This window comes from Mauremys reevesii, linkage group 12 (assembly GCF_016161935.1).
Source record: "Mauremys reevesii isolate NIE-2019 linkage group 12, ASM1616193v1, whole genome shotgun sequence".
In the NCBI taxonomy this organism is placed as follows: Eukaryota; Metazoa; Chordata; order Testudines; family Geoemydidae; genus Mauremys; species Mauremys reevesii.
The window spans coordinates 20,021,940-20,039,666 of record NC_052634.1 but is presented as its reverse complement, the minus strand read 5'-3'; the positions used below and the strand labels follow the sequence as shown (position 1 = coordinate 20,039,666).

General features: G+C 52.4%; 1 non-coding gene across 1 annotated transcript; it reads right to left on the bottom strand.

The window, feature by feature from the left end:
• Nucleotides 1–682: 682 nt before the first annotated feature.
• On the bottom strand, nt 683–754 carry TRNAG-UCC. Its single transcript has one exon. It is a non-coding gene; the product is annotated as a tRNA-Gly (tRNA).
• Nucleotides 755–17,727: the final 16,973 nt, after the last annotated feature.

The following is a 17,727-nucleotide window of genomic DNA, read 5'->3' as shown; positions in this document are numbered from 1 at the left end:
CCGGTACACACAACCCTGCATCAGCAGCTCCTAGGTGGGCCGTGCCAAGGGCTCTCTGTGCGCCGCTGCCTGCAGGTGCCGCCCCCAGAGCTCCCAGTGGCTGCAGTTCCTGGCCAATGGGAGCTGCGGAGTTGGTACTCGGGGCAGGGGCAGCACATGGAGACACTCCCCCCGCCCCAGGGGATGCTGGGACATGCTGGCCATTTCTGGGAGCGGCACGGACGGACGGAGGCAGAGTGGGCAGGGAGCCACTTTAGTGCTCTTGGCACATCTCTGCACACCCATGGGGGGAGGGGAGCAGAGGTCATCCATGTGCTGCCTGGGGTAGGGGCAGTGCACAGAGCTGCCTCCCCTCCCGGGTCTATTACAGGAGTGGGTGGGTGGGGTCTTTGGGCCTGCAAGTTGCAGCAGGTCAGACTAGATGATCACACTGGTCCCTTCTGACCTTAAAGGCTCTGAGTCTAAAAGGGAGAGGGAAGTAAAGGAAGTTTTTTTTTAAAAAAAATAAACCAAACGTTGTAATACCAGGATAACTCCAATAGCTCCTTGTATAGTCCTGCCCCTTTCTTCCTTCATTGTGTGTTGAATGACCTGCAGGACATTGATTCTCTTATTCTATTGATACACTGATAAAATGTGAGTGAAATTAAACCACTTACCAGGGGAGAAAAGATCTCATCCCTGCATTGGCTGGGAATTAAACCCAAGTCAACTGCTTGGAAGGCAGCTATGCTCACCACTATACCACCAATGCATCTGGTTAAAATGCTACTTATGCTTGCCCAATGAGGCTAGAGCAGCATTGAGGAGATTTTTCTGCCTGTTAAAATGTACTGGATTCTCATCACTACAAAAAAAAACACCTCCATCTTCACTTGGGTTTTGTCAAAGTTAGACTCAGGACTCACAGTTTGTCAGACCACTCTGTTTTATTAGCACAGCGCTTCTGCTAATAACACCCAGATAATGTGAGCCCCCATGCAAGACACAAACTATCTTATTTATACAGATAAAAGGATGAGAACTTAACAAGATAACAAAGGGAGCAGAATCAGATAAGTTTACCTGGGCTAGGCATGCATATTTTATTCCCTTACTAACTACTACCCATCTTCTGTTAATGTTTTGCCATTAGCACCATTGTTTATGCCTAATGTTTCTTTTCCTGGCACCTGTATTTCAACATTTCTTATTTCTGCTTAAAGGTACATACAACATTTCTTTAATCCATTCTTATTTTTACAATATAATTTATTCTACTTTCACAGTTTGAACCATCAGCCTTTCAATTAGCCACCAAAGCTGTTAATCACAGGGTATATCTACACTACGGGATTATTCCGATTTTACAGAAACCAGTTTTTGGAAACAGATTATATAAAGTCGAGTGCACGCGGCCCCACTAAGCACATTAATTCGGCGGTGCGTGTCTATGTACTGAGGCTAGCATCGATTTCTGGAGCGTTGCACTGTGGGTAGCTACCCCATAGCTATCCCATAGTTCCCGCAGTCTCTCCCGCCCATTGGAATTCTGGGTTGAGATACCAATGCCTGATGGGGCAAAAACAGTGTCGTGGGTGATTCTGGGTAAATGTCGTCACTCAATGCTCCCTCCATGAAAGCAACAGCAGACAATAATATTCGCGCCCTTTTCCCTGGATTGCCTGGGCAGACACCATAGCACGGCAACCATGGAGCCCATTCAGCCTTTTTTCATGTCACAGTATCTCTACTGGATGGTGCTGACAGACGCGGTACTGCAGCGCTACACAGCAGCATCCCCTTGCCTTTTGCCCAGGCACCCCTGGCTGACCTCACTGAGGCCAGCCAGGACCACTCACGGGACGATGACGACGGATACCAGTCCTACTGTACCATCTGCCATCCGCAAGGGAAGGGAAGGAGATGCTGCTGTGTAGCGCTGCAGCACCATATCTGCCAGCAGCATCCAGTAGACATACGGTGACATTGCTTTCACAGAGGAAGGGGCGATGACTTATACCCTGAACCACCCGCGACAATGTTTTTGACCCTTCAGGCTTTGGGAACTCAGCCAAGAATTCAAATGGTTTTCGGAGAGTGTGGGAACTGTGGGATAGCTACAGACGTCAGTCGCCCCTCCCTCCGTGAGCGCCCACTTCATTCTGTGGCTTTCTGGTACGCTTGTCTCAGCGCCTTAAGTTTCAGCACTGTGTTGAGTCCCTGTTGTGGCCTCTATCCATCATAGCCTTGGAGATTTTTTCAAATGTTTTTGGCATTTTGTCTTTTGGAACGGAGTTCTGATAGAACAGATTCATCTCTCCATACAGAGATCAGCTTCAGTATCTCCCCTACAGTCCATGCTGGAGCTCTATTTTGATTCTGGGACTGCATGGTCACCTGTGCTGATCGGCGCTCCACGCTGGGCAAACAGGAAATGAAATTCAAAAGTTCGCAGGGCTTTTCCTGTCAACCTGGCCAGTGCATCTGAGTTCAGATTGCTGTCCAGAGCAGTCACAATGGTGCACTGAGGGATGGCGCCTGGAGGCCAATACCGTCGAATTGCAGCCACACTAACCCTAATCCGACATGGCAATACCGATTTCAGCGCTACTCCCCTCGTCTGGGTGGAGTACAGATACCGGTATTAAGAGCCCTTCATATCGATATAAAGGGCTTCATTGTGTGGACGAGTGCAGGGTTAATGTGATTTAACGCTGCTAAACTTGATATAAACTCGTAGTGTTGACCAGGCCAGAGAGAGCACCAGGTTTCCCCTATTGTTTCCCACTCTTGTTTTCTTGACTAATTTCTCCTCTGCGCCAACTTATTTCTGTACTTTGTGAGCCTGGCTAGCTCAGTTGGCAAAATGTCAGACTTTTACTCTAAGCGTCCAGGGTTCAAGTCCCTGGCCAGGTGATAAACTACTCACCAAGATCTTACCCTATCTTGCTGGAGTCCTCCTTGATGTTACTTTTTCTCTGCAGGATTTTCCCTTTCCTCAGAAGGCCCTTTTTGTGTGTGGGTCTGTTAGTCTATAAGGTGCCACAGGATTCTTTGTTGCTTTTACAGATCCAGACTAACACGGCTACCCCTCTGATACTTTTTGTGTGTGGGTTTGAAGGGGCAACTTCCTGACAACCGCTGTGTCCTTGCAGCCTGGAGGAATAAAGGCCTCTGGGCATAGAGCATGGTCCTCCCCTGCACACACACACACACATACAAACACACAGAATATCCCTAAGGAATTAGAATCACCTGCTGCCTTCCCCTGTCCTGCTGGATCCCCAAATGAGGATGCTCTTCAGCCTAAACCCATGTCCCCTCTACTCCCAGTGCCCCTCAATCCCAACCCTCAGTCCCTCCTATGCTCACTGCTCCTCACTCCCAACCAGAGCCTGCTCCTCTTCACCCTTCTCCTCTGTCCCAATCCGTAGCCCCCTCCTATTCCCAGTGCCCCTCAATCCCAATCCACAGGCCCCTTCTCCTCACGCTGCTCCTCAATCCCAATGCCCAGCTCCCTCCTTCCCTCCAGCAGCAGGTGCTTCAGACCCCCTCAGGAAGATTTTCTTGCAAGGTTTCATGTACGAGTCTGCATGTGGATTTTACAGTATGTTGGAAATAGGTTGGGTTGCTTGCCAAAATGATCACTTGTGGCTGGTGCTGGATTCCCAGTCTCCATGTTCTAGGGGCAGGAGAAATAAAGGGTTGTTATCCTTGTTGTGTCAATCGAGGGCAGCACAACTGTGCTTGGCAGACCCCGACTGAGGGACTCACCCTCAGTTCAGTAGCACTTGCTAGGCAGGGGACAAAGCCAAATGGGTTGGGGCTATGTCCACACTGCAATGAAACACCCATGGCTGGCCTGTGCAGGCTCCCAGGCTAGGGCAGTAAATTTGGACTGTAGACATCTCAGCTCAAGCTCAATATTTGGCTCTAGGAGCCCTGAAGGTTGGGAGGAAGTTTAGCAAGCAAACAAGGTAAAATGGCAGTGGAGTATTACCCTAGACTCAATGGCATTTCTCCATTGGTCTGTCTGCTTTGGGGCAGGGACAATAACACATCCTGCTGCTTTTGTTATTTCATAGAATCATAGAATCTCAGGGTTGGAAGGGACCTCAGGAGGTATCTAGTCCAAACCCCTGTTCAAAGCAGGACCAAACCCAACTAAATCATCCCAGCCAGGGCTTTGTCAAGCCTGACCTTAAAAAACCTCTAAGGAAGGAGATTCCACCACCTCCCTAGGTAACCCATTCCAGTTCTTCACCACCCTACTAGTGAAAAAGTTTTTCCTAATGTCCAACCTAAACCTCCCCCTCTGCAACTTGAGACCATTACTCCTTGTTCTGTCATCTTCTACCACTGAGAACAGTCTAGATCCATCCTCTTTGGAACCCCCTTTCAGGTAGTTGAAAGCAGCTATCAAATCCTCCCTCATTCTTCTCTTCTGCAGACTAAACCATCCCAGTTCCCTCAGCCTCTCCTCAGAAGTCATGTGCTCCAGCCCCCTAATCATTTTTGTTGCCCTCCACTGGATTTTCCAATTTTTCCACATCCTTCTTGCAATGTGGGGCCTGAAACTGCACGTAGTACTCTAGATGAGGCCTCACCAATGTTGAATAGAGGAGAATGATCATGTCCCTCGATCTGCTGGCAATGCCCCTACTTATACAGCCCAAAATGCTGTTAGCCTTCTTGACAAAGGCCAGAGGAGGGAGTGTTAGTGCCTTTGCGGACTTCTGGGAAGTGCATGGGGTGGAAGGGGATGCTGGGATGCTCTGGAACCACTCCTTCAAAGCCAGTCAGGACTCTGGGGGAGCCTCCTCTCTGAGCAGACTGTCTCCAGGGCAAGAAGCTTACACCTTCCTGGGTCTGACCTCGGAGCATTCAGCATGCCCTTCCACACCATGCACTTTCCGCAGTGAGTCCGCCCAGGCGGGGTCCTGGGGAAGCCAGAGGTCCCTGCACCCCAACTCCGCAGTCAGATGTGACTCTCAGCCAGACTGTAAAACAGAAGGTTTATTAGATGACGGGAACACAGTTTAAACAGAGCTTGTTGGTACAGAAAACAGAACCCCTCTGTAAGGTCCATCTTGCAGGCTGGGGAGCCCAGAACCAAGTTCTGAGTCTCTCCCCATTTCCCCAGCCAGCTCCAAACTGACACTCCCTCCTCTGGCCTCTGTGTCTCTTCTGGACAAGGAGGCCACCTGATCTTTGTCCCCAACACCTTCAGTTGGCATCTTGCAGGGGAAACTGAGGCACCCACACAGTATTCAGAGAAAATATTAAGAACATTCCCACTTCATCACAACAGGTGCAACAAAATATAATACTGTATATTGAAGTAGGCAAGTGCTGCTTCTGACTTTCCACTTTTAATTGACCCTTGTAATCTTGTGGCGCTGACACGTTGTAGCTTCATTTTATATCGGCTTACAGGGCGGGAGCGGGGGGGCACCACCATTTTGGGCCCCACCAAAAATTATACAAACCTGCCGCCTATGCTTGGAAGGAGTGAGGAAAAAGAGTGAGTGAAAAAAATAACCAGAGAGAGAGAGAGAGAGAGAGAGAGAAAAGAACGTGAAAGGCAGAGAAAGAAATAAAGGGAGAGGAAAAAAAATTAGAAAAAGAAAGAAAGAAAGCAAGAGCATGAAAGGTAGAGAAGGAAAGGAATGAAAGAACCACAAGCGCTAGTTGAAGCTGAAATGGGAGAGTCAGAGAAAGGACAGACTGACCCGTTAAGTAAGGTTGCACCCGATTCTCCATGTTGGGGGCACAGGCCTCCCATTTCTGTCCTGGTCCTGCTTGGGGGGACCATCCATAGGTGCCTATTGGAACCCCCATGCTCCGAGGAGGGGACAAGCCCCCCCCATGCCCTCCCCTCGGGACACGGGCTCTCCCCAATCATGACTCCCTTTCTGCACGCTCCTGGGAATGGGGGAAGGTGCGGGGAAGCCGTGTGCTGAGCAGCACCGTGGGTGTGTCTCTCTGGGGCGAAGGAAGAGGATATTTTTAGTACCAGAAGGAAAGAGCAGGGGATGGGGGCGTTTGTGGAGCCGGGGCACACACCAGAAAGAGGAACTGAACACAGCCCAGCGTGAGCCCAGTGCCAGTTGGAGCCGAGACGCCCATACCTGGAGGACCATCTCCAGAACCTACCTTGATGGTGCCGTCCATCACCGCTCCCACATGGAGCTTCCCGTCTAGACCTGCCTGGACGAGGTGAGGTGGTGCATTGGCAAAGGGGGTGGTTTGAGCAGGGTGTGTGTGTGTGTGTGTGTGTGTGTGTGTGTGTGTGTGTGTGTGTCTGTGTCTAATTTTGGGAAGTGAAGTCACAAACTGCTGGGGCTGGTTTCCTATTGGTGTGACCGATTTTTGCAAAGCTTCCCCCCCCCCCCCCGCCCCACATCTTCTTTTGGCACTAGGGCTTTCTGCGCTGCCGTTGACAAGGCAGAATCAAGGCCCCCGTTGTGCCAGGGGCTGCACAGACACAGAGACAGTCCCTGCCCCAGCTGAGATCAGGACCCGTTGGGCCAGGCGCTGCCCAGACACACTGAGAGACAGGCCATGCCCCAGAGAGTTTACAGGCTCCACACCCAAAAAGTGGGAGGAGAAACAGACCCAGTGTCACACAGCATCACTGAGAATAAAACCCAGGACTCCTGGCTCCTCCTGCTCTAACCACTAGACCCCACTCTGCTCCCAGAGTTGGGGACAGAACCCAGGAGTCCTGGCTCCCCAAAAGGGCGGGAGTGGGGTCTAGTGGTTAGAGGACAGGAAGATGGGTGTCAGGACTCCTAGGTTCCAGTCCCAGCACTGGGGTTAGAGTGGAGTCTCATAGCTTAGCACAGGTGGGGCTGGGAGCCAGGACTCCTGGGTTCTTCCCATCCCCCCTTCCCCCCCCCCCCAACCATCTTGCACAGCAGGAGGGAGCTGGGCAGGAAGTGGTGATGGGGTGAAAACTACCAAGAAATGCAAATCCTAAAAGGAGACTGTGCCAGGAACCGAGTGGTGCACAAACCATGGCCTCATCTCCACCTCTACCCCCCCCCCCCCGGCTGGCACTGGATTGTGCCCCCTGTGCCCCCCAATCCACCCCCTGCGAGCCCTGGGGGGCAGGGAATAGCCATGGTGCTGGGCCCCCCATCCAATTGAAGTATTCAGTGTTGCAGTGACCCAAGGTGTGTGCACAGAATGGGGATGGTGTGTGTGTGTGTGTGTGTGTGTGTGTGTGTATGGATGGATGGATTGATTGATTTCTGCATGTATTTGTGTATGTGTGGTTTTTGTAAGGGTTTTGTGTGTGTGTAGGGGGGTGTTGTTACAGCTGTGGGGGGTTGTGTTTGTGGCTGTGCAAGTGTGTGTGTTGATGTTGGCTGGATTTGTGCGGGTGTTTGTGTATATTAGCAAGTGTGTGTGGCTGGATTCATGCATATGTTTGCAAGTGTGTGTGTGTGTGTGTGTGTGTGTGCGCTCTGCTGCCCTCTTTCGGCACCACAACCATTTCTCTGTATGTCACAGCCCCCATACCATCGACCCCGGTGGTGATTTCTACATGTTACAAGGGCTGGCTGGCCTGACCCTTCTCCCCTCTGCGGAGTGTGGCGGGGGCTGCAGCTCACCTCCTGTGGGGCAGGAGTGCCAAGGTGCGGGGCACTGGGCTCCGATGCACCTGGAGAGCAGCTCCGATGAGGTGGGGCAGGGCCTGTGGTGTCCGTTCTGCGTTGCCTGGTGCTGGGCTGTTGCACAATCCCCAGCCACGCCGCACAGTGCACCCCGAGAGGGCGCAGGGGGCCAAGCAGATGATCCAGCACGAGTGGGGTGAGGATGTGTGGTTGGGGGAAGGAAAAGCCTTGGGCTGCACTGGGGGAGTGCAGAGCAGGGGTGACACCCCAAAAACCTGCAGCAAAGGGATGGAGAGGTGGGGTGGGTGGATAGAAGAGGCAGCAGGACTAAAATCTAAGAGGAGAGTGTGGGGTCTAGTGGTCAGAGCGGGGGGGTTGCTGGTCAGAATTCCTGTGTTCTATCTCCAGCCCTGGGAGGGGAGTGGGGTCCAGAGGTTAGAGTGTGTGTTGGGGGTGGGGAGCCAGGACTCCTGGGTTCTCTCCCTGGCTCTGACTCTCTCTTGTGCAATCCCTTGGCAGTTACCCAACTCACCAGCATGTGGGAGCGAGGGGCTGGGGTGACACAGCCTAGAGTCCTGTGCTGCCCCTTTGTTACCCAGGGTGGGGGATGGCCTGGGAGACCCGCTAAGAAAGGCACTTCTGGTGGGTTTGTGTGTGGGTCACGCTGCCCCCTGCTGGATAGACCCCTCTAGGTCAGAACCAGTCTCAGCCCGGGTCAGACCCTGGGAGCCCAGCCCCCTCTGTCGCCACGGCTATGTCTATTGGTCTCCTGGAAAGGTCCATTCTCATTGGTAGCTGTCCAGTGGCAGTGAGTTCCACAGGCCTCGGCACACGCTGTGTGGGGCAGGAGGTCCTTGTGTTGGGAGCAGTGAGAGTGAACTGTGGGCAGTTGTGTCTCTGAGCATGATTGTGAATATTCTGGTGTGTGTGGCTGGAGGTGTGATTGTTTCTCTCTTTGGGGGTTGGGCTAGCATGTCCCTCTGGGTGTGTTGTGTGTGAGTGTTCTTGGGATTGTGTGAGTGTCTTTGTGCGTCAATATGTGTGTGTGTCACTTGCTGCAGGATACAAAATTCTGCAAAGCCGCCACCACACACACACACACACACACACACACACACACACACACACACACACACACAGAGTGGGGCTTAGCCCCACCAGCAGGGGGCAGCAGGGACACACACGTCTCTCCTGGGCCAGCTTGGACAATTTCCCATCACGACCTGGCACAGTGCTGGTGCCCCCACACGGGGGTGGGCAGTGACCGGGCAGGGGGGGCAGATGTGCTGGATTCAGAAGGAAGCACTTTGGGAAAATTAGTCAAGGCCCTTAGCAGAGCTGAGACACAGACCCAGTGATCCCCTGCACCACCCTGGGAGGGGAGTGGGGTCGAGTGATCAGAGCAGGGGGGGGCTGGGCACCAGGACCCCTGGGTTCTATCCCTGGCCCTGGGAGTGGAGGGGGTCTAGAGCAGGGGGACTGGGAGCCAGGACTCCTGGGTTCCATAGGGGAGACTGTGTTTGTGTCCTGGGCTCCCCTCCCTAGAGATCCCAGCCCAGCCCAGCCCCCTAGTGGAGAGTGAGTGGGAGCGGGAGAAGTTGCTCTCCCAGTTCAGAAACATGATTCAAAACCCTCCCCCATGGGCTGTGACATCATGGAACACCGCAGATAGTAGAAGCCCCGCTCACCAGAGAAGGGGGGTCTAGTTGCACCCACAAAACACCCATTCAGGGTTGCACAGAAACCCCACACCCACACAGACCCTGCTAGGACAGGATCTGCTGCTCCCACCTGTTTCCTTGTCACCATGAGCTGTTCCCCGCCAGGCACCACACCCCATTCACACGCCTTTAGTCAATATGCAGCTCAGTGGCAATCACTGCCCCGAAGCGACTCCGGTGCAGGCACCCACAGCATGAACTCCCCACACCGGATTCTGTCCACAAGCAGAGAATTCTCTCCGTCGGGCTCCTTCGGTTCATCTCGCTGCTCTCCGTCTGCCGCCAGACACTGCTCATCTGCATAACCCCGCCCATGGACACGTGACACCTTCTGTCGTTTTGGTCTCAAGTGAAGGAGTTGCCTGTGGGGAGTGAGCACGTCACCGCACGTCACAGCCCCAGCACACGTCACAGCAGCCGGGCGGGGATTGTCTGTGAGCCCCGCGCTGGGGGCGGGGCTTCAGGGAGAGACCCAGCCCCATAGACAGACTGGGGTAGGGAGACATTGGGCGAAAGGATGAGGGGATGGGGGGAGAAGGGGGGATGGAGAGACCCAGCCCCATAGACCTGCAGGGGCAGGAGATCTTGGGGTCAGGAGGGGAGAAGGGGGATTGGCAGAGACCCAGCCTGGGGTGCAGAGGAATGGGGGTGGGGTGGCGGGAGACATGTCGGGTGGGGGTGGGGTGTGTGAAATGTTGGTCCAGGGAATCTGAGTCACTCCCAGGACATCGTGTGCAGGGGAGAGCACAGGGTCAGGGAGAGAGCCCCAGCCCCACAGAGCCCCAGAGGCAGCGGGATATGGGGGGGGCATAGGAGAGGGGATAGCAGAGGAGAGACCCATCTCCATAGACCCCCAGAGGCAGGAAATGCGGGGAGAAGGGGGGAGGGAGGGATCCAGACCTATAGACCTGTAGGGGCAGGGAGATATTGGGGGCAGGAGGGGAGAAAGGGGGTTGGCAGAGACCCAGCCCGGGGTGCAGGGGAAATGGGGTGGTTTGGAAGGAACTGGGGAAGAGAAGAGACACATTGGGGGACACACATTGGGACAGGGAAACTGACTCGCTCCGAATACATGCGGAGCAGGGCAGGGCGGAGGCAGATCATGCTGGTCCCAGGGTAATTTTGGGGGGTTCTGATGCCCCACTCAGCCGGGGGGCTCACCTCTGGGCTGAGGAGACCTGGGGTGGGGCAGGTGCAGGGGCTGTGTGTGTGTGTCAGGCTGGGGGAGCTGCCTGGGCAGAGGGGCTGGAACTGGGGGGGGCTGCAGCAGCCCCTGGCTTGACGTGGTTTCCATCACATCCAGGGGTTACAGTTGGTTCAGTGGCTCAGCACCCCCCACTATACAGATTGTTCTGGCACCACTGGCCTAGGGTCACCATCTAGTGCCCTTTGCCGCCCCGCTCAGGGCCTGCCTGGCTCTCCTAGAGCAGGGCGAGCACCCAGCTCTCCTGGGGCAGGGCTGGCAAAAGCTCTGGACAGATACTAACAGCACCGGGGAGCCTGGACGAATATTAGTTGGCCAGAGGAGCCTGGGGCAGTTTTATCAGAGAGCAGAAATGAATCCCGAACACAGCACTGGAGCTGCAGTGCTCAGCGCGTGGGCCTGGGTCTCCTGCACAGTCTCCCTGCACCCCCTCATGGCATAACAAGTTCCCTGCAGAGACTCAGAGGTGCGGGACCGAGGGCTGCGGCGGGTGCTGCAGCACCCCCATGTCTCACTGTGAAAAGCTCCAGCTGCTGTGGGAGCAAAGCCAGCATTATTGTGCGATTCCAGAGAACCCCGAAGCTGTGCTGCCCCTGTGGAGTGTGAGCAGGAATTGCACGTTTTCACATTGCTTGTGAACACACCTGGGTACAGTTCACAGGCTTTCAGCACCCCTGACAGGCTGATTAGAACATCTGCAGCCAATCAAGGCAGGCTACTTAGGGCACCTGGGTTTAAAAAGGAGCACACTTCAGTTTGTGGTGTGCATGTGAGGAGCTGGGAGCAAGAGGTGCAGGATACTGAGAGTGAAGCCTGGTCTACACTAGGCGTTTAAATCGGTTTTAGGAGCGTAAAACCGATTTAACGCCACAACCGTCCACACTAGGAGGCACCTTATATCGATTTTAATGGCTCTTTAAATCGGTTTCTGTACTCCTGCCCGACGAGAGGAGTAGCGCTAATATCGGTATTAACATATCGGGTTAGTGTGGCCGCAATCGACGGTATTGGCCTCCGGGCGGTATCCCACAGTGCACCACTGACCGCTCTGGACAGCATTCTCAAACTCGGATGCACTGGCCAGGTAGACAGGAAAAGCCCCGCGAACTTTTGAAATTCATTTCCTGCTTCCCTAGCGTGGAGAGCTCATCATCACAGGTGACCACGCACAGCTCATCAGCACAGTTAACAATGCAATCTCCTGAGAATCGAAAAAGAGCCCCAGCATGGACTGCTCGGGAGGTACTGGATCTGATCGCTATATGGGGAGAGGATTCAGTGCTAACAGAACTGCGTTCCAAAAGACGAAATGAAAAAGTATTTGAAAGAATTTCTAAGGCTATGACGGATAAAGGCCACAGTAGGGACTCCGTGCAGTGCAGAGTGAAAGTTAAGGAGCTCAGACAAGCCTACTAGAAAACCAAAGAAGCAAACGGAAGGTCCGGGGCAGGTCGAAAAACATGCTGCTTCTATGCTGAGCTGCATGCAATTTTAGGGGGCTGCGCCACCCCTGACCCCACCCCTGACCGTGGATTCCGAGGTGGGGGTTGTAATCTCTGCCATGTCTGAGGATTATGCAGACGGGGAAGATGAAGAGGAAGACCTAGCAGAGAGCACACAGCACTCCGTGACCCCCAGCAGCCAGGAGCTTTTTATCACCCTGACGGAATTACCCTGCTCCCAGCCCTCACAAGCAACTATTCCAGAGAATGACGCCATGGAAGGGAGCTCTGGTGAGTGTACCCTTGCAAATAGCAAACAGTGTTTTTTAAGCAAGCCGTTTTTAATGATTGATTTGCCCTGAGGACTTGGGATGCATTCGCAGACAGTATAGTTACTTAGAAAAGTTTGTTAACATGTCCGGGGATTGAGAGGAAATCCTCCAGGGACATCTCGATGAAGCGCTCCTGTAGGTACTCCACAAGCCTTTGCAGAAGGTTTCTGGGCAAGGCATCCTTGTTCCGCCCACCATGGTAGGACACTTTACCATGCCATGCATGTAGCAAGTAATCAGGGATCATTGCGTGGCAAAGCATAGCAGCGTATGGTCCCGGTGACTGCTGGCATTCAAGAAGCATCCGCTCTTTATCTTGTTCTGTTATCCTCAGCAAAGTGATATCGTTCAGGATAACCTGGTTAAAAATCAGGAATTTAAGTAAGGGGGGTGGCCATTTTTCTACTGGGTTCGTGGAATGCAGCAGCTTAAAAAAACCACTTTCCTCCACGTAGCGAAGCAGGGGGAGGGGAGGAGTGACATGCCGATGATCTTTTCTGTTTGGTCACCGGCGAGGCGATCTTCCCCAAGCTACCGGACAAGCAGTGGGGGGGGGGGAGGGGGAAGGTTGTTGATTAGCAGGGAGCTAGCGTGGTATTAGCCATGCGTTGGGGGGGGAGGGGTAAATCACTGAGACAGTGGCTTACCATGGCCGCATGCAAGCTGAATTCTGATGCCTGGACCTGATGTCTGTGAGATCTGTAACCCCAGAGCTGCAAGCAGTCACTATTAAGATGAAAAATGAGACCTTGTAGGGAAATCACATGTGCTAGGTGAATAGTGATGTTCACTGTGAAACAGTATAACCATTGTTCTGTAAAATGTATCTTTCTAAATATTTATCTCCCTCATGCAGCTGCAAATTTTTCAACCATCCCTCCTCCATCCCAAAGGCTAGCACAGATAAGGCGGAGGAAAAAGAAGACGCGAGATGAGATGTTCTCGGATATTATGGAAGTTACACGCAATGAAAGAGCTCATCTGAATGAGTGGAAGGACGTGGTTTCAAATTACAGGAAAGAGGCCAGTGAACGTGAGGACAGGAGGGACAACCGAGATGAGAGGTGGCGGCAGGAAGACCGGCAGGAAGATCAGCGGTGGCGGGATGCAACTCTGGGGCTGCTGTGTGATCAAACTGACATGCTCCGGCGTCTTGTGGAGCTTCAGGAACGGCAGCAGGATCACAGAGTGCCGCTGCAGCCCCTGTATAACCACCCTCCCCCCTCACCATGTTCCTTAGCCTCCTCACCCAGACGTGTAAGAACGCGTGGGGGGAGGCTCCGTGCACCCGCCCACTCCACCCCCGTGGACAGCCCAACCAGAAGGATGTCGTTACTCTGAATTTTTTTTTAATGGCCTTCTCCATCCCTCCTTTCCTCCTCCCAAAGCACACCCTTACTTCTCTCCCTCTTTTTATAATGAATCAATAAAGAATTCATGCTTTTTAAATGAGAGTGACTTTATTTGCATAAGTAAGCTGTACTTGAAGGGGGAGGGGGAGTTGCTTACAGGGACTGAGTCAATCAAGGGGGTTGGGTGTTCATCAACAAACACAGCAGTCACACTGTACCCTGGCCATTGATGAAGCTCGTTTTCAAAGCTTCTCTGATGCGCACCGCTTCCTGGTGTGCTCTTCTAATCTCCCTGGTGTCTGGCTGCGCGTAATCAGCGGCCAGGTGATTTGCCTCAGCCTCCCACCCCGCCATAAAGGTCTCCCCCTTACTCTCACAGAGATTGTGGAGAATACAGCAAGCAGCAATAACATAGGGGACATTGGTTTGGCTGAGGTCTGAGCGAGTCAGTAATGTGCGTCAGCGCGCCTTTAAGCGGCCAAATGCACATTCCACCACCATTCTGCACTTGCTCAGCCTGTAATTGAATGGATCCTGACCACTTTCCAGGCTGCCTGTGTATGGCTTCATGAGCCATGGCATCAAGGGGTAGGCTGGGTCCCCCAGGATAACGACAGGCATTTCAACATCCCCAACTGTTATTTTCTGGTCTGGGAAGTAATTCCCTTGCTGCAGCCGTTTAAACAGAGTAGTGCTTCTGAATACGCGAGCGTCATGAACCCTCCCTGGCCATCCCACGTGGATGTTTGTGAAACGTCCCTTGTGATCCACCAGTGCTTGCAGCACCATTGAAAAGTACCCCTTCCGGTTTACGTACTGGGTGCCCTGGTGCTGCGGTGCCAAGATAGGGATATGGGTTCCATCTATCACCCCCCCACAGTTAGGGAATCCCATTGCAGCAAAGCCATCCACTATGGCCTGCACGTTTCCCAGAGTCACAACCTTTCGTAGCAGCAGCTTAATGATTGCTATGGCTACTTGCATCACAGCAGCCCCCACAGTAGATTTTCCAACTCCAAATTGATTCCCGACTGACCGGTAGCTGTCTGGCGTTGCAAGCTTCCACAGGGCTATCGCCACTCGCTTCTCTACTGTGAGGGCTGCTCTCATCTTGGTATTATGGCATTTCAGGGCAGGGGTAAGCAAGTCACAAAGTTCCATGAAAGTGCCCTTACGCATGCGAAAGTTTCGCAGCCACTGGGAATCGTCCCACACCTGCAACACAATGCGGTCCCACCAGTCAGTGCTTGTGTCCCGGGCCCAAAATCGGCGTTCAATGGATAGAATCTGCCCCATTACCATCAGGATTTCCAAAGCGCCGGGGCCCGCGGTTTGAGAGAATTCTGTGTCTACGTCCTCATCACTGTCATCGCCGCGCTGCCGTATCCGCCTCTTACTCGCCTCGGTTCGAAGGTCCTGGTTCAGCATATACTGCACGAGAGTGCACGAGGTGTTTAAAACATCCACAATTGCGGTATGGAGCTGAGCAGGGTCCATGCTTGCTGTGCTATGGCGTCTGCACGGTTCACCAAGCAAAAAAGGCGCGAAACGGTTGTCTGCCGCTTTCAGGGAGGGAGGGAGGGAGGGGTGAGGCTGTACCCAGAACCACCCGCGAAAATGTTTTTTGCCTCATCAGGCACTGGGATCTCAACCCAGAAATGCCAAGGGGCGGGGGAGGCTGTGGGAACTATGGGATAGCTACGGGATAGCTACCCACAGTGCAACGCTCCAGAAATCGACGCTAGCCTCGGACCATGGACGCACAACACCGATTTAATGTGTTTAGTGTGGCCGCGCGCACTCGATTTTATAAAATCTGTTTTACAAAACCGGTTTATGCAAATTCGGAATAGTCCCGTAGTGTAGACGTACCCTGAGAGGGTGTGCTGCTGGAGGACTAAGGAGTACAAGCATATATCAGACACCAGGAGGAAGGTCCTGTGGTGAGGATAAAGAAGGTGTTTGGAGGAGGCCAGGGGGGAAGTAGCCCAGGGAGTTGTAGCTGTCATGCAGCTGTTACAGGAGGCACCATAGACAGCTGCAATCTACAGGGCCCTTGGCTGGAACCCCGGAGTAGAGGGCAGGCCTGGGTTCCCCCCAAACCTCCCAACTCCTGATCAGACACAGGAGGAGTTGACCCAGACTGTGGGTTCCACCAGAGGGGAAGATCACTGAGATGAGCAAATCTGCCAATAAGCGCAGGACCCACCAAGGTAGAGGAGGAACTTTGTCGCAGCCTCTAATTGCTGCGTTTTTAAAGGATCTGCATGCTGCTTGCAGGCTCCTAACACTTGCCACAGCAGCTCCTTTTAATTTCCATCCAACCACCTATACTTATGTCTTTAACTTTGATTGGTAGCTGAGAAGATGGTAAATTGGACAGAAACCTCTTCATTTCCTTGTTATTTCCTGACTTCTTTATTCATCACCTTTTCCTTATTTCCCAGCAGATTGACTAGACACCAGATTTGGGTGCTAGCAGGGGAACCTGACGGGCTCTTTATTTTCTGATTTCTTTCGGAGGCATTGAACTTGCCAGGGCACAGTCAAATTCTGGATGCTCATGGAAATGTAACACCTCGTGCTCAGCTTTAGTTCTGTTTCTCAGCTCTTTTGGAAAATTGATCTTTAGTCTGACATACAGCATCCTTGCATTAGGAGATGACTAATTAATAACACCATAAACCTTGGAAATCAAATGGAACCTGAAGTCCACAGAAGATCCGGAAAGGCACTTGGGGAGTGGAGTGCAAGTTGAGGAAGACTTCCCTGCACAGCTTCTCTCTCACTTCTTGTTTTCCTGTACTGAGCGCAAAAGTCGGGAATCAGCTCAGGGTAGGGTTATACCATGTGTGTGCAGTGGTTAGACAAGGAACTGGACTGGTATGGAGCAAAACTCTTGTGTGTGCCTGATGACTGTACGTTTGAGAAGGAGCAGAAAAGAGCATTGGGGCTGCGGTATAGCGCTTGCATAGGCTTTCTGTGGCCTGTGAGAGATTGTTAGTCACAGGCCAGTGGGTGGGTTTATGCAAATTAGGCGTGTACAGGGAAACCAGCAATTACAACACAGAATACGAAGTGTACAGTGCTCACTATATATAGTTTTATTAAATATTGACACTGTAAAATATAAAGTACTGTAGTGCAATCTCTTTATCATTAAAGTGCAACTTGCATATGTAGATTTTTGTTGTTGTTGCATAAGTGCACTCAGAAAGAAAACAATGTAAAACTTCAAGTCCAGTCAGTCCTATTTCTTGTTCAGCCAATCGCTAAGACAAACAAGTTTGTTTACATTTACTGGAGATAATGCTGCCCGTGTCTTATATACGTCACCTAAAAGTGAGAACAGGCTCTCTCATGGCACTTTTGCAGCCAGCGTTGCAAGGTATTAACGTGCCAGATATGCTAACATCCATATGCCTTCATACTTCATCCACCATTCCAGAGGACATGCTTCCATGCTGAAAACACTTGTTAAAAAAATAATGCATTAATTTGTGACTGAAGACCTTGATGAAGAACTGTATGTCTCCTGCTCCATGGTTTTAACCACATTCTGCCATATATTTCGTTTTATGGCAGTCTTGGGTGATGACCCAGCACATGTTGTTCACTTTAAGAACACTTTCACTGCAAATTTGACAAAATGCAAAGAAGGTATAATGTGAGATTTCTAGAGATAGCTACAGCGCTCGACCCAAGGTTTAAGAATCTGAAGAGCCTTCCAAAATCCAAGAGGGATGAGGTGTGAAACATGTTGCACAAGTCCTCAAAGAGCAACACTCTGATGCAAACACTACAGAACCTGAACCACTAGACAGGAAAATCAATCTTCGGTAGGTGGCATCTGACTCAGATGAGGCATATGAAGGTACTTCGGATCGTTATCGAGCAGTACCTGTCATCAGCATGGAAGCATGTCCCTGGCCTCTGATTGCTAGAAGCTGGGAGGGGAGAACAGGGGCTGGAGCTCTCCATGGCCGCCTGGTCTGGTCACTCCCTCTGAAGCCCATAGCCAAGGCCAGCCATAGGGGTGGGTGCCACAAGGGAATTGCCCAGGGGCACCGTG